This window comes from Gorilla gorilla, chromosome 6 (genome assembly GCF_029281585.2).
Source record: "Gorilla gorilla gorilla isolate KB3781 chromosome 6, NHGRI_mGorGor1-v2.1_pri, whole genome shotgun sequence".
Taxonomy (NCBI): Eukaryota; Metazoa; Chordata; class Mammalia; order Primates; family Hominidae; genus Gorilla; species Gorilla gorilla.
The window spans coordinates 27639304-27656811 of record NC_073230.2 but is presented as its reverse complement, the minus strand read 5'-3'; the positions used below and the strand labels follow the sequence as shown (position 1 = coordinate 27656811).

The following is a 17508-nucleotide window of genomic DNA, read 5'->3' as shown; positions in this document are numbered from 1 at the left end:
GGCATCACACATATCAGGGGAAAGAGTGTTTTTGGCAGAGAAGACAGCAAGTATAAAGGCCCTAAGGCAAGAACATGCCTGCTGTGTTCAAGGAATGAAAGGTAAGGCCAGTGCGGCTAGAGTCTACGTGAGATGATCTCAGATGAATTCACACAAGAAACAAGGCCAGATGTTAAAGAATAAAGCCATATAGGCTATATAACTTTAGCTTTTGCTTGATTGAGAAAGGAAGCCATTACAAGATTTTGAACAGACAAGTGATATGACCCAAGTAATATAATCTGACTATTTTAAGGAGGAGACAGTGATAAGCTGCCTCGCATGATGATAGGTCAAGCATGTTGAGCAATGAGAGTTTACCAGTGACTTTGGCAACAGAATGTCAGAGGTGACCTTGATAAAAGCACTTTTGGTAAAGTGGAGAATGGGTGAAAATTAATAGAAGTTGTTAGAGAGAGAGAGAAGAAAAATATTTGTGGATAAAGGGAGAAAGTACTTTGTGTGTGTGCCTGTTTTTGCTGTAAAGGGAAGGGGTGGGAACTGGAGAAGGAAGAAAGGAGGAAAGGCAAAGACAGGTTTGTTTGACTTTTCTTTAAAGATGTAAAAAGCATCATGATGTTTTATGCTTATAGAAAAGGTGCAATAGAGGAAAATACACTTGTAATGCTAGAGAGATGCAAGAGAGTTTTTACAACTTTTTTGAGTCGATGAGCAGGAATGGACATGCTAGTCCTGTTGAGAGGTGAGACTTGGCTGATAGCACAGGCAGCTCACCCACAGTAATGAGAAAGAAATCCAAGCAAAGGGGTTCAAATACAGGAAGTCAAAAGAATGTTTTGTTAGAACCAGGTTGAAGTTCTGTGATATCGTTTGGCTCTGTGTCCCCACCCAAATCTCACCTTGAATTGGAATAATCCTCACGTGTCAAGAGTGGAACCAGGTGGAGATAATTGAATCATGGGGATGGTTTTTCCTGTGCTCTTCTTGCGATAGTGAGTGAGTTGTCAGGAGATCTTGTGGTTTTATAAGGGGCTTTCCCCCCTTTTGCTCGGCACTTCTCCTTACTGCTATCATGTGAAGGATGTGTTTGCTTCCCCTTCCACCATGATTGTAAGTTTCCTGAGGCCTCCCCAGCCATGCAGAACTGTGAGTCAATTAAACCTCTTTCCTTTATAAATTACCCAGTCTCAGGCAGTTCTTTATAGTAGGGTGAGAATGGACTAATTCATTCTCTCTGATAGTTTTTTCCTCTTAACTAAAATATGAAGCAAGGTCACCAGGGGCAAATGACAACAGAGAAGGGTGTTGGAGATTCCACAAGAAGGGAGAGGGAGATGTATATACCAGAAACATAAAGTCGCATTGTCTGGCAGCATGAAGAGCCCAGCTGGGGTTAACAACCCCAAATTGAAAGCAAGTCTGATCAGTAGGATTGTGTGCTTTCCTTCAGTTCCAAGAAGCTTCTGGGTTACAATAATTGGGCAGAGTGTTCAATTTCACCAAGGTCTTAAGTGTAGTTCCATTAGCTAGTCAAAGAAACTAATAGAGTGTTTAGGGAGTAAAGGGGCATGCACGAAGGTCACTCTGACTGTCCTTGGAGTTTAAGATGTGGGAGGAGGGAGAAGGCTTGTGGGAAAGGCAGGCAAAGGACAAGAAGGTTGTCAGATTGATAGGTTGCTGGTCCTGTATAGTGAAAGGATTGTTAGAATCAAAGGATTCCCATGAAATATTAACTCATATTAGAGTTTACCACAATTTTAAGAATTTTTTTGTTCCTGTTGTGGTTTCCTCTTCATTCTGTTTTTCATTAAATGTATTCCTATCCCTCTTTAATTAAAAACTAGTTACAATTTTATTACTATTGTCCTCTCTATGTAAAATAATATCTTAATATAAAATAATGTATGCTCATTAAAAATTAGAAAATATAGAAAAGTAAAACAAAATTAGTATGGTCTTACCATTTACATGTGTTTACAGGTACTGGCAATAATTTTGAATGCAGGTGCTTCTTCACTTGTGCTTGGGTTACATCCCAATAAGTCCACTGTAAATTCAAAAAATTGTGAGTTGAACCATTGTAAGTTAGGGACTTCCTTTATGTCATTTCAGTCTTGTTTCTTTTCATCTGATTTTATAAAGCATGATAGTAATTATTCTATGTATTTTGTTTTGTACCATGTCTTAAGTTATTTCTTCTTACTATACTCTCCTAAGCATATGTTATGCTGTTAAATACTTTCGTCAAGATTATTTTTAATGACTGTGTAATATTCCAATGAAGGATGTTTTATAATTAATTTTGTCTACATTACAGGTTATTTATACTAATTTGTTTGGGTATTAAAATTGTGTAGAGATTAACATCTTTATATTTAGGTTTTCAAAAAGTGTTATTTATATTCCCTAAGGAATCTTTTATAAGTTCATTCTTCCTTTTTTTTTCAAACAGACTAATTCAGGTTCCTCAAACTAATTCCTTAGACATTGTTGTTATTTATATAAATTGTCACAGTTTCCACATAGTATTTTAATAATTATTCCAGTGGACTTAACTATAATAGACTAATTTTCCATTTTTAATATGTTTGGCTGTCGTTTATTTATTTGATTATTTTACCTTTTCAATATTATGCTGCATTTTTTATGGTGCCCTATTATGACAAAAGCCATACATTCACAAAGCCTTATTATTATTTTGGTGATTATAACAATACTGTAATTTTTAATTACTTAGTATGAGTTAGTAAACATATTATTGGACCAATTTTTCTGTTGAAAGTATCCAATCCTATTTAGAATGTTGTTGGTCATAAATACCTCATATTACTTATATTAGAAAACCTGGAAAGTGTCCCAGTTAGCAGGTCCCTTTCACCTCATAATAATCAAAGATGATTTTAGATTATAAGAGGTTATGGAAAGGTAACAGGAGGAAGTAAGGAAGAAAAACAACTTGTGCAGCCGAGAAGCTAGGCTTTACTGAACTGGAACTCTATCGTAAATGTAATAGTAGCTCTGTCCATTCGGCGATAATTCTGTAGTTATTCCTTCAGAAGAGCTACTCAAGCTTTCTACATTAGGGTCCAAGGACATTCGCCATATGCGACTTTGTGTGTAGTCAAAAGAGTAGTCATTGAGAATGTGGACCCTGGGGCAAGAATCTTGGGATTTTTCTCTTGTCTTCTTTACTTCCTACCGGGATGATGTTGGGTAGGTTAATTAATCTCTATGTACCTCAGTCTCCCTAACCGCAAAATGTAGACAATAATGTCACCTATTGCACAGCATTACTGTAAGGGTTAGAGGAGATAATAGATGCCATGCATTTAGAAGCCTGCCTGCACAAAGCATGACCAGTAATTGCTAGCTATTGTAAGTTTCTGAAGATTTAAGTTAACGTACATAGGACAGTCTCGTCCTTACTTTTGCCAGATTTCTTATGTTTTCAATTTCTTTATTTTCTCATATCTTATCTTATAGGTAATGATTTTAAAATATTAAAAGTAATTGATTTCACTTTGTTCTCTATTTTTATCCTCCTCCTTTTATAAAAAAGCAGAAAATTTTCTTTTTCATATTTCTTTATAAATTAAAATCTGTTTAAAGAAAATCTTTTTTTTTTTTTTAAATAAACTTTGTAAGCACCATCTCATTTTTAGCTTGGGCATCCAACCCAATCCCAAGAGTTTTCCTTATTTCTTGTCTCTTTTCTATGATTACATGTCAATTTCATTCAGTTGATGCCTCCTTGGTTTAGGTAATTGTAATGCCAATTTTTGATGTTGTTTGAATACCAGAAGATAGATTTTGCAAGAATAAATATCTCAAATATTCTTTTAAAAGCTTCCAAAGGAGAAATGGCTGGGATATTGATAGAATTTGAAAGAGCAATCTTTCTTATGAGTTCTTATGATAGCAAAGTGTAAGCCTCTGTTCAAATAACAAATAACAATTTTGGGAGGAATTCAGGCTTAGTTTTTCTACCTCTTAGAGAGAACTGATACTATTTATTCTTCACAATCTTACCAGGAGATTGAAAAGTAATGGCGTGTGTTCTACCCTCACGATTAAAGAGGAAAAGTTCTCTGTGAATCATAATCAAAGAATCTTTGACCTGAAGTAAGTTCAAGTTGAGAATATTCTCGTCTCTAAGACTTAGTATAATAATGTTTAAATTGCATACCTTTATGATAAAATCAATTATAATATACCTTTAAAGAAAATAAGAAATAATATGAAATATTATAAAAGACGTTTCTTCCAGTTTCCTTTTGAATAACCTTTCCTCGGGAAAAGTTATGTCATTTCTTTCAAATGTTTCATCAATATTGCTGGAAAATGGTGCTCCTACACAAAGAAAAATTTTTCTAGTTAAGAGTGAAGAGTGTTGTTTAATCAGTGAAAATATTTCAGCAGACAAAAGGTAAACATTTCTAACATACAAGGAGCTGAATTATATTTTTCTCCCTCTGTGTATCATTCTCCTGAATGGATACCCAAGAAATAGCATGAGTATAATTATACAGATATAAATGCAAGACATTTATTAGATAGGTTGAAAATTTATAACAATTCTTTACTGCTTGCTTCTATTTTTTAGTGAAGTAGTTAGCCAAGAGTTTATTTGATAATGAGAAAGAAAAAAGGAGTTTTGCAAGTTTGAAATAAGAGTAGAAGATATGAGAAAATTGTTTCAGAGATTGGGAGGGTGAGTTAGGTAGAAGGGTATAAGATTTGGTGTATTCTTTTTTGGGCACAATTGAGATTGCTGCTCATGTTTAAATCCAACAAATTTCAGCAAAAGGTAGTGAGTTAGATGTTGTTAATCTTGGGGTTTCTCAGATGAGTATGACTGAATAAAAGTGGTCTCGAGACACTGCTTGGGTGATGGGTGCACTAAAATTTCAGAATTCACCACTATATAATTCATCCGTGTAAAAAAACCACTTGTACTTCAAAAGCTATTGAAATAATTTTTTTTAAGTGTGTTTGAGAGTTGAGAGCAAATGACTACAGTGTTGGAACTTAAAATCTAAATAGATGAAGGAAGCCAAGAAGGACCCAATGAAGTGAGGAATAATCCTTAAAAGTTAGAATCAGGGGCCAGGTGTGGTGGCTCATGCCTGTAATCCCAGCACTTTGGGAGGCTGAGGTGGATGAATCACCTGCGTTCAAGAATTTGATACCAGCCTGGCCAATATGGTGAAACCCTGTCTCTACTAAAAATACAAAAATTAGCTGGGCATGGTGGCGGGCGCCTGTAATCCCAGTTACTTGGGAAGCTGAGGCAGGAGAATTGCTTGAACCCGGGAACGGAGGCTGCAGTGAGGTGAGATCATGCCTGGGAAATAGAGTGAGACTCTCCCTCAAAAAAAAAAAAAAAAAGTTAGAATCAGGTATTGAAGGACCCTGACTTGAATAACTGTTGGAATTAGGATATTACAGGGAAAGAAGCGAAAGCAAGAAAAATACGTTGTGGAGAATTTCTCCTTCTGATGAATGTTAAAGCATCTCGTTACATTAGATTCCATTTCTACAAAACAAATTACCATTTAAACTTAGAGATTTAAGGCAATAACCATCCATCAGTTCACAGTTTTGCAAGTCAGAAGTCTGGTACAATGAAGCTTGGCCCTCTGCTGAAGGTATCACAAGGCCAAAATCAAGGTGTCATTTGAACCGAATTCTCCTATGGAGGCTTTGGGGAAAAATCTGCTTCTAAGATTGTTTTTGTTAGTGGAAAGAATTAGTTTCTTGCAGCTGTAGGACTGAAGTCCCTGTTTTCTTGCCAACTACAGCCAGGGGCCACTCTCAGCTCTTAGAGGCTGCTCATATCCCTCAGTCTTCAGTCCAGCAATGGTTTGTCAAATTCTTATCATGCTTTTAATCTCTGAATTCCTCTTCTGCAATGAACTAGAGAAGATTCTGCTTTTAAAGGGCCTACTTGATTAAGTCGGGTACATCCACCAAAAATTCCCTTTTGCCATACAATGTAACATAATCATGGATGAGGCATCTTATCGTAATAGCAGATTCAACCCCCATTCACAGGAGGGGATTGACATGGTTGAGAGTCACTGGGGGTGATCTTAGAATTCAGGCTACCCCACTAGTCAAATTCAATTAAGTTCTATTTAAATGTTTAATTTGAAAGATTGAGATCTTTATAGAATAAGAATTTTCTACAGTTTAATTTGTTTTTACATAAGATTTCCCATTAGTTTTTGTAAATATTGTGTATTATAGATATTGCTGCTATTGTTAATGGGATTTTTTTCATTACATTGTCTATTCTGTGAAAGGGCATATATGAAAAGTGACTCCCATGTGTCAAAGGAGCCCAGAAACCAAAGAATGAGGAAGACAAATCGAGGTTGTTGGTATTGGGTGTTTTATGGGGGGAACTTACAAACAGAAGCATGGTCTTGGGCGGTAGCAAGACAGGCAACTCTTCGCACTGTTTATTCCCAGGCCCAGGGCTTATATACAGTAGGAAAGGGTATATATGGTCCAGCAAGACAATTAAAGACAACCCTTCAGAATAGGCAAGAATGCGATGTGCATCATATCCTGTAATTTGTGCAATAATATTAAGGTTGACATGTTCTTACACTAAGAACAGCAAATAGGAATCAGGAGGCATTCATGGGACTGGGGTTAATCAGAAGTCAACATGGTGGGTTAACAGCCAAAATGGAGTCACTTTTGTCTCCATATTATCAAATTGATTTATCACTAATTTTATTATTATTATTATTATTATTATTATTATTATTGTACTTTAAGTTTTAGGGTACATGTGCACAACGTGCAGGTTTGTTACATATGTATACATGTGCCATGTTGGTGTGCTGCCCCCATTAACTCGTCATTTAACATTAGGTATATCTCCTAATGCTATCCCTCCACCCTCCCCCCACCCCACAACAGTCCCCAGTGTGTGATGTTCCCCTTCCTGTGTCCATGTGTTCTCATTGTTCAATTCCCACCTATGAGTGAGAACATGCGGTGTTTGGTTTTTTTGTCCTTGCGATAGTTTACTGAGAATGATGGTTTCCAGCTTCATCCATGTCCCTACAAAGGACATGAACTCATCCTTTTTTATGGCTGCATAGTATTCCATGGTGTATATGTGCCACATTTTCTTAATCCAGTCTATCACTAATTTTTATTATTTATCTTTTATTTGACCTCCTAGACTTCTCATTAGTTCTAATAATCTGTCAGTTATCCTCTTGAATTGGTTAGGAGTATCATCATACAGTCTATAAATAATAATTTTTCTCTCTCTTTTGAAAGTTCTATGTTTTAATTTATTTTTATTGTTTCATTGCACTGGTTATGAGCCCTTTGGTTACTGTGAAGGAAATTAACAGTAATATGGAATCTCATTATATTGTACCTTTTAAAATGCAAATGTTTTTAATATTTTATCATTAATTATGGTATAAAAGAAAGGTTTATGGCAAATACTCTTTACCAGATAAAAATTTTCATCTATTTCTAGGTTGTTGGCATTTTCTTATGAAATTCAATATGGAATTTTAGCAAATGATTTTTTAGAATGCATTGAGATAATCATAGTTTTTACATATTAAATTAATACAATGATTGCCTGAATATATTATCAAATGCTTAAGCAGTCATTTGTTCCTGGGAAACCTAACTTCGTTAATATGTATTATTCATTTAATACACTTACAAGTTTTATTAGTTAATATTTTATGTATAATATTTAATCTAATATTCAGTGGAATGTCACTACAATATTTTGTACTGTAACTGTCCTTTCTATCAATATAATGCTTGTTACAAAGATTCCATTTTTCTTTGTAATACGTATTATTTATATAATGTAAGATTTTTATCACTAAAAGTTTTGTTAGAACCCGATATGGAATCAAATTGTCCAGGTCGTTTTTAGAACATAGTTTTAGCTGGCAGTCCTATTTCTTTCATGTTTATGTGTACATTGAGAATTTTTACTTTATAAGTAAATGTTAATTATACACACACACACACACACACACCACACATACATCCTTAGAACAGTTTTTAGTATCGCCATTCAAATTTATTAGCTTAAAGTCACATTTATGCTTTTTCAAAATCATTTATTGTTCTTAGAATCTGTAGTTATATTCTTCTGTGACTTTGTTTTAGTTTCCTTTATTTCTATACATATTTCATAAATATTTGCCAATTTATATTCGCCTTCTTAATGAATCATACTTTGGAATTATTATTATTATTATTGTTATTTGAGATGCAGGCTCATCCTGTCACCCAGGCTGGAGTGCAGTGGTGAAATCTCACCTCACTGAAACCTCTGCTTCCCGGATTCAAGTGATTTTTCTGTGTCAGCCTCCTGAGTAACTGGGATTACAGACACGCACCACCACATCCGGCTAATTTTTTTAAATTTTTAGTAGAGATGGGGTTTCACCATGTTGACCTGGCTGGTCTCAAACTCCTGACCTCAAGTGATCCACCCACCTTGTTCTCCCAAAGTGCTGGGATTACAGGCGTGGCCACTGCGCCCAGGCACACTTTAGAATTATTAATCAATTAAACTGCTAGTTTTATGTACAATATTTCTATTTTGCTATTTATATGCTTTGCTAATTTAAGCCTATACATTTTTTTTTCTTTTTTTTTTTCCTTTTTTTTAGATGGAGTCTTGCTTTGTCTCAAGGCTGAAGTGCAGTGGCGCAATCTCGGCTCACTGCAACCTCCTCCTCCCGGGTTCAAGCAATTCTCCTGCCTCAGCCTCCCGAGAAGCTGGGACTACAGGCACATGCCACCACGCCCGGCTAATTTTTGTGTTTTTAGTAGAGACAGGGTTTCACCATGTTGGCCAGGATGGTCTCAATCTCTTGACCTCTTGATCTGCCTGTCTCGGCCTCCCAAAGTGCTGGGATTACAGGCATGAGACACCACGCCTGGCCATTGCCTATGTATTTTTGAACATACTTTCTATCATTATCTGAATTGAATAAGTATATTCTCTCCTGAACAAGGCAAGAATTTTACTTTTTAATTAAAAAATTTAGCAGAATTTTGATCAAGATGAGCAACTTCAGGTTTTGACACTCTTTTATCTCTCCTAGAAATATCAATAAACAGCTCATAGTAAAATAGAAAAAAACGTCTGGGCCCCAAAGCACAGTTGACAATTCATAGAGCAGAACTGGAGCAGAAATACAGTGTGAGAAGGTGATTGAATCCACAGACCTACCACACTTCGTGTGTGAAAGCAAGAATGGGAGCTGAATTTTGGCTTTAGTAAGTAGATTGAGTCTTAAAAGATCTTTGTTTGAGACACAAGACCAGAATCTTATTTGTTGGTTGAAACCACTGGTTGATGTCAGCTACCCTTAACCCCCAAATCATGGAAGCCTTTTGAAAACAAAAAACAAAAAAACAACAACTCCTGCTGGCTTCTGTGTGGGGCTTCAGATATTAACAAGAAGCAGCCTAGGAAATGGAAAATACTCAGAAACAGCCTCCAGTCAGGAACTGAACTGTTCACCAGGCTTTTTGCATGGATCTGCAATATATCGAATACCAACATGGGACAGAAGCAATACCATTTAGTGACCTAAGAAACGCAGTGGAGGCAACCGAAATCCACTGGACAGAGAGAAGAGAGCACAGAATTGAGGAGAGAAACAAAACAGACAAAATACCTTCTAATTAACATGACCTTGGAAACCAAAATTCTGAAACATTTGAAGAAATAGAATGCAGAGTAATATATCTAACACAGCCATAATTATTAAGTGGACTTAATCAAAATGAATTAATTATATAAAATAATCTGAAAAAAGTCAGATTTTAAATGATGGATTTTTTTTTTTTTTTTCTGTAGGATAGCAAGACCTTATTCAAAGGACAAACGGAAAAGAAAAAGCACTGATTAGAATATTTAGCATTGACAAATGTAGTCATAGTAATGGAAACCTAATATATGGAAAAAGAAAACCTCAACAAATGGGATATTAGCACTGATTTATTTGTTGAGAACACAGCACGAAGCAAAAGAAGATAAAAGTTCATAAAAGTTAATAAATCTGAAGAAAAGAGTATTCATTTCATCAGATTTCCAGAAAAAAAATCCAGAGAAACTAGGATAGAGAAAATAGTTGAATGTTTTTCAGTATTGAAGAAAGGTATGAGTTCTTAGCATGATAAAAAGGGTAAATCTGGGCTGGGCATGATGGCTCACATCTGTAATCCCAACACTTTGGGAGGCCAAGATGGGAGGATCATCTGAGGTCAGGAGTTCGAGACCAACCTGACCAACATGGAGAAACCCCATGTCTACTAAAAATACAAAATTAGCCAGGTGTGGTGGTGCATGCCTGTAATCCCAGCTACTCAGGAAGGCTGAGGCAGAAGAATCACTTGAACCCGGGAGGCAGAGGTTGCGGTGAGCCGAGATCGCACCTTTGCACTCCTGCCTGGGCAACAAGAGCAAAACTCCATCTCAAAAAAACAAAAACAAAAAGGTAAATCTGCATAGGTGTACTCCATAGTGAAACTAAAGACTCTCAAGAATTTAGAGAAGTTCTTTAAAATTTAACAGAACGATAAAAAACTGCCTACAAAAGAACACCAACCAGACTGTTGAAGCTGTCTCATCAACACTAATACATGCCGAAAGATAATGAAATAATGTCTTCAAAATGTTGAAGGTATACAACTGTAAATCTTGTTAATTCAGGACAAAAGCATAGAACATAAGAATAATGATGACCACAGAATTGTATAAAATGTAGGCGTAAATTGAATCAATTATTCTCTGGGGTGTATGTGTGTGTGTGTGTGTGTGTGTGTGTGTGTGTGAAATAAGATTAACATTCTGGGCAACAATAATAGTGTGAAATTTTTCAATAAGCAGATATTTTTATGATCATTTTTTGTTTTAGAGTATTAGTAAGAAACATAAAATAAATTTATACATTCTTATGAATATTTATAAGTAAGTAGGTAAACTGAGATCTTAAAACTTACTACAAAATGTATAGAGTTTAAAAACCTGGAATTGGGAACAAGAGGAGCTATTGAACATTTTATTCATCTAATAGAAGGAGGAAATAAAAGTAAAAAAGTAAACACAAAATAAGGTAATGGAGATAAATTTAAAAATCATGTTTTTAAATGATTTTAAAGGGATGGAACTCAATTATTTAAAGGTGAAGACTGCCAGTCAGTGTGAATTGTTTAAAAAAGTCCAACAATTTGGGGCTGGACAACCAGTCAAATGGTTGAAATAAGAAGATGGGAAAAAATATGTCAGGTAAATACTCTATTTCATTGGATTTATGACTTCCCCTGTAAGATGCATTATTATTTTATATAATGTCAAAAAAAACAAAGGCAGCTAAATTCTGAAATTAATTGCATATGCATCATGATTTCAGAGATATTAAACTGTGAAAAAAGTGCGTTAAAATGGTAAAGCACAATAATCAAAATAAAGTTGGTATAGCAATATTAATATCACATAAAATATAAATTAGAACAAAAAAGCACTTATAGGGATAAAGAGAAACACCAGAGAAAAATAAAGAAAAAATCCTAAGAAAATATAACCTTCACATACTTATATGGATTGACAGCAAAGCCCTGAACTGTTTAATATAGGAAGCACAAACTGACTGAATTACAAAAGACTGAGACAATTTCAAAATCATGGTGGGAAATTTTATCACATCAACAGAAACATAAAAATTAAACAGGTATAAAATAGTTATAAGAATAGAGTGTATTTGAACAGCATAGTTTAAAAAGTTGATATAATTAGATACAAAGAGACAAATTTCAGGCCAAATGTTATCATTTGTTGTTTAATTTCAGACATTCTGTGCTTGTGTATTTCCAGTTTTTTGACTTTTTATTTTAAACTAATTATAGAGTCCCAGGAATTTGGAAAGATAGTACAAAATCCTATATACCTTCCATCTAGTTCCCCTAAAGGGACCATCTTACATAACTGTAGCACAATATCAAAACCAGGAAATTGACACTTGTACAAGGTGTGTATGTATAGCTCTTTGACATTTTATCACATGTGTAGATTTGTATAACTGCCAGTGCTATTAAGATACAAAACCAGTTCATCACTACAAAGATCTCCCTTGCGGTACCCCTTTATAGTTACATCCACTCCTCTTCCCTTCACCATCCCTATTCTCTGGCACCACTAATCTGCTTGCCATCACTATAATTTTATCATTTAGAGTATGTCATGTAAATGAAATCATACCTTATGCGACTGGCTTGTTTCACACAGCATAATGCCTGAGATGTATCTAAGTTGTTGCATGTGTTAATAGTTTCTTTCGTTTTATGGTTGAGTAATATTTCACGGTATGGATGTAACACAGTTCTTTATATCATTTACTCACTGAAGGACATTTTGGTTGTTTCCAGTTTGGGGCTATTAAATACAAAGCTGCTATAAACAATTGTGCAAATACATTTCTATGAAAATAAGTTTTCATTTCTCTGGGATAAACATCCAGGGTGATTGCTGGGCACAAGGCAAGTTTATGTTGAATTTTTAAAAGACATTGCATAAGGCTAATCTTTTAAATTAACTGTTGTTTTATCCCTATTTTCAGAGAACTGAGAAACATGATGATTAGTAATCCAGACTTTGAAAACAATAGACTTGATCAACTCAGTACGGGTTGAATCTGGCACTGCCATCATCAGCAGTGAGACTTGACAGATTAATTAACCCTGCTACAGTTCTATGCCATTTTATCTCATGTATAGACTTCTCTTTTATTTTTACGAGTTTTATTGAGGTATAATTGATGAAGATTGTATATATTTAAGATGCGCAACATGATGTTTTATGTATATGTTGTAAAATGAAATTAAATTATACTCTGACCATAAAACAATAGTCTATTCAGAAACCTAAAAATATTCTCTATTAATAAGTTTTGAGAGAACATTTTTTGTACTTAGTAATTTTTTTACAGTTTACAAATCACTGTCATCTTTAATATCTCTGACTTGATTTCCACACCTGCCCTATGAAATGGGCACCACAGCATAAACAGAGGCTCAAGTGGTGCAATAATACTGAAGGATATCGAAGAGGTCAGTTGTAGAACCCACTTCTAACACTGATCTCTGATTTTCAGTGTTGTCTTTTCTTTGTAGCCTACAATGGAAATATTTTTATTATTGTTCCAGCTTTATATTTGCTATATTCCAAATAGTTCTAAGGAATTGATTTAAGGCTGCTCCAGCTTCACCGTCAGCAAACATATTAGCATTAGGTTTTATCACTGGGGCCAAGAGTCATGTTAAAATGCTATTTCTTCATCCAAGTAAAGGATAAGAAGGAGAAATAGAAGAAAAGCCTGCTTTCAAGATTAAACACTGTGACAGTCTTCTGGTGACAGGATGAAATGTTACCTAAAATTTTTCTTGGTTATTTACCAGTGCCAGAGGCACAAAACCCCCTAATATGTGAACATATAGATATATAGTTTCACGAACATATATGCATATATGCAATTATATGAAAATGCTGATTTTGCAATACATTTGAAAATATATCAAGAGTTATATATATTAGATGCAGATATCTTAGAAAATAACCTATAAGTGTTTTTTATGTTCTATCGCTTGATCAATTTTTTAAATCTGCCTTTGCCTGTCGTATTTTAAAGTTGATGATCCATGAAAAAGAAGAGAAAAACCAAAACTTTGATTAAATATATGTATATATTTTGTACATATTCACACACATTTATTTTATGATATTGGTGGTAACAGATTTCTTTTAATGGTTGTTGGAATAGTGGATAGTTTGGAAAATAATGCCGTAAATTTTGCATCATATACCAAAATAAAATATTGCCGGGTTAAAGAGTTCATCAAAAAAAGTTAAAGCCATAAGGAATCAGAAGCTAATATAAGTTAATATTCATTTTATCTCAGGGTAGATGATATCTTTCTAACCATAAATATAGAAACAGAGGCCAAGTCAGAAAAGATTTATAGATTTGTCAACATAATATTAGAATATGACATAAAATATCGTAAATAAAATAGGAGAACTGAGAAGATACTGGGAGATGATATTTGGCATATGTGATATACAACATATAAAGGGTTGATATATTTAGTATTAGAATATTTTTCAAGTTCATCAACAGAAAACTGGGAAAATGGTAGTAAAGGATTTTGCAAAAGAAATACAAAATAACAAATACATTTTTTTAAAATTTGAGGATGTAAATTGTTCTTGAAAGGCAAAGGGAAAATAGTATTTAAATGAATGTTGATACCGTGAATAGTCATACAAAAATGTGAACATTATTTTGCATTCAGAGATACCCACACAGTACATGCTTTTACTATATGCTTTATATTTTCCTTTTTAATAATATTTTATGTGAATAGGGAAATGCCATTTGAAATAATACACACAAAACAAAACATCAATAGTAGATTTTGGGGGTGAGAATTTTATTTTATTCTCGTACTTTTCTTTATTAAAAAACTCTGCAAGCTGTATATGTTTGTATACCCACACAAGGCATTATACCATATAAAATATTTTATACCTTGCTTTTGCCCATAACATTATAATATCTGCAATTTCCCATATAGTTGTATTTTTATAACATTGATTTTGCTGGGGCCATGAAATTTAGTTAACCATTTTAAAATTTCTTTCTCATACCTGAATTCAAACAGTAGATTCATTGTATTTGATCCTAGAAGTTTTAAAATGAACTTCTCACATTCCTTCCCCTGAAATATTTAAGTTTTGCCAGATGCTGATTGGGGAAAGCTTCCCAACACAATTCTTACAGATGAGCTGTCATCTTATTCACTGACAAATTCTGTCTCTTTGTCTTTATACACATATTGCATTATCATTTAATTTTAATAATTACACCAATATTTATTCATAACTTATTCTAGAATTATGCTAAGTGCTGGGGTCCAAAGAGGACTGAGAAAGTCCCTGTGATTCAGGCAACCTCAGATCATCAGGAAGTCACACTTAAGTGCTAAATGTTGTTGTCTGTTCATCCAACTAACCGTCCATGAACTTACCTACTTCTTTGAAACCACACATCCAAACCAATTTTTATGAATTGAATCTGAATCTATATACCCAAAGGCAGGCAGTTATCCGTGTTATGAACATACTCATGTGACGCAACTGCTCCTCAAAAGACAGGAGAGTTCCTTTAGCCTCACTTTCAGAGCTAGTTTCCCCATCATACCCAAGAGCATCAACCTCAGTGACCCCAGCCAGTACTAAAACAGGTTAATGGCACCATCATTTAAATGAATTTATTACATTTCAGAGACTGCTGGTTAGTTGGGCCAAGATGGTATGTGGCTAGGACCCAAGATCAGATTGTCCATTAGCACAATAGGTTTGAAGCAGATAATGCTAGGCAAACACACAATTTTATGAGTGGCTGAGGTCGCACTCTATTTGCAACCCACTTTTTGCATAAGCTAGAGGCAGAACAAGGACTTATGCCAAAGGCAACCTTTACATCACCTCACTATCCAGAAGTGTCACTATCTAGATCTTACAATTCAAAGGGAAAGAAAAGACAAAGATATTGACCCTGACAATCACACTAAGGGAGGAAGAATTTGTCCCTAAAATCTGGAACAAAACTAATCTTTCCTATAATCACAAGGCTATACTAGAAAGGGCCATGCCCCAAGAAAGAGAGCTGTAAATTTTTCCTTTATCATAGTGAAATCCTATGTCTAGCACAGTGTCCCGAGACATGTTTGTGCCAGGGTAAGGATGGGCATCTTCAGCTGCCATATATTTTATTATGTTTAATAATATGTTTTTAGAAAACAAAGCAAAACATGTGTATTATCACCTCATAATTATGATTTGGTGGCTCTCAATTTATCTCCCAGAAGCTTTTTATAAAAATAAATGAAGCCTGGGATCCATCTTGGATTTTTGGCATGATTTCTGGGCATCTGTATTTTTAAAAATAGCTCTGAAATTGATTTTGATGCAGAGGAATGGTTGAGAACCCCAATTTTGTACTAAACTGTTTAGGGAAAATGATAAGGAGGTAGAAAGCAAGAACAGGACAAAACTCCTAAACAGCAGTCCAGGAAGACCCCAACCTGGCACCAGGTGGTGCTGTGGGGACAACTCTGAGGCTTTTTCCCGTCTCCCCAGCTGATCACAAGTAACCCACTAGCTTCCCCAGAGCAGCACAGGCTCTCAGCAAGGAGATAGGCTCCTGACCTTGAGTATTCCACCTGCATTAAATAAAGAGGGGATGGAGGAAAAAGGAGAGGAAGAGCTCCTTCTTGGAGAGGTTCACTGTCACTTCGGGCGGTTAAGTGACGGGGTTCAACTTTTAGGTCGATTGAAAGAATTAAAAACGACAGTGATGGACAATTCTGCCTATTCTATTCTCAATGGTTTCTTTTGTATTTTATTTTGTATTTTGTTCTGTTTCCACTAGAATTTAACACCTGAAAGTAGAATAACAAAACATAATTAATTTAAACATGAAATTAAAGTCATTCCTATATAACTCAGATATATATGTGTGTATATATATGTGTGTATATGTATGTGTGTATATATATGTGTGTATATATATGTGGGTATATATATTTATATATTTTATTTTCTCCCTCATGATGGTTTAAAATACTTTAAAAATCCATACAGATAGAAAAGAGATTTACATTGAATATTTTACATTCTTTATGTTGGACTATGTACTTATATACTAACATGTTCCTGTAACTGTGGTAACCAGCCATCCTGGTTTGCTCTGGACTGAGAGGTTTCGATTTTAAAACAGGGCAGTCCTGGGCAAACCCAGATCAATGGCAGCTCACCCTACTTGTAACCCGTATGTTCATTTGGGCAGCTGTGTTTTCCTTTTATTCCTGCTGTTAAGTTGGACTCAATGCCTCTTATTTTACACTATAAATGTTTCCTGAATCAGTGAGTAACAGATTTTTCTGAAGATTGTGTGGGAGAACTAGATATTAGGGTCGACAATGCATACCTCTCAGTATTTCCCTCAGAATATTCTCATTAGTTATGCCTTTTTATTTCGTATTTCCCTTTTAGGCTACAATCACTTGTCCCAATCCTCAGTCTCCTCAGTTGGTTTCCTTTCTTACCCAGGGCAGTTTTCCTCTCTCTCCGCTTTTTCCTCCAGACTTCTTGTAACTCACATCACTACTTGATACTGTGTTGAAATAAGTGAAATTTTGAAGATGTAATTGTCTCTGTGAGGCCGAGGTGGGCAGATCACCTGAGGTAGGGAGTTCGAGACCAACTTGACCTATATGGTGAAACCCCGTCTCTACTAAAATTACAAAAATTAGCTGGGCGTGGTGGTGGGCATCTGTAATCCCAGCTACATGGGAGGCTGAGGCAGAAGAATTGCTTGAACCTGGGAGGTGGAGGTTGCAGCGAGCTGAGATCACACCACTGCACTCCAACCT

At 35.1% G+C, this 17508-nt stretch overlaps 1 protein-coding gene and 1 long non-coding RNA gene across 2 annotated transcripts in view; one reads left to right on the top strand and one right to left on the bottom strand.

Moving 5' to 3' along the window:
* Window positions 1-17508, top strand: part of MACC1 (MET transcriptional regulator MACC1) — a 310452-nt gene that overhangs the window by 28452 nt on the left and 264492 nt on the right. The gene's annotated exons all lie outside the window — the stretch shown is intronic.
* LOC129534670 (uncharacterized) overlaps window positions 1-17508 on the bottom strand; it is a 29858-nt gene that overhangs the window by 8399 nt on the left and 3951 nt on the right. Inside the window, exon 2 of the long non-coding RNA XR_008681341.1 lies at window positions 1962-2047. This is a non-coding gene — a long non-coding RNA (uncharacterized lncRNA). The remainder of the gene's footprint in view (window positions 1-1961; window positions 2048-17508) is intronic.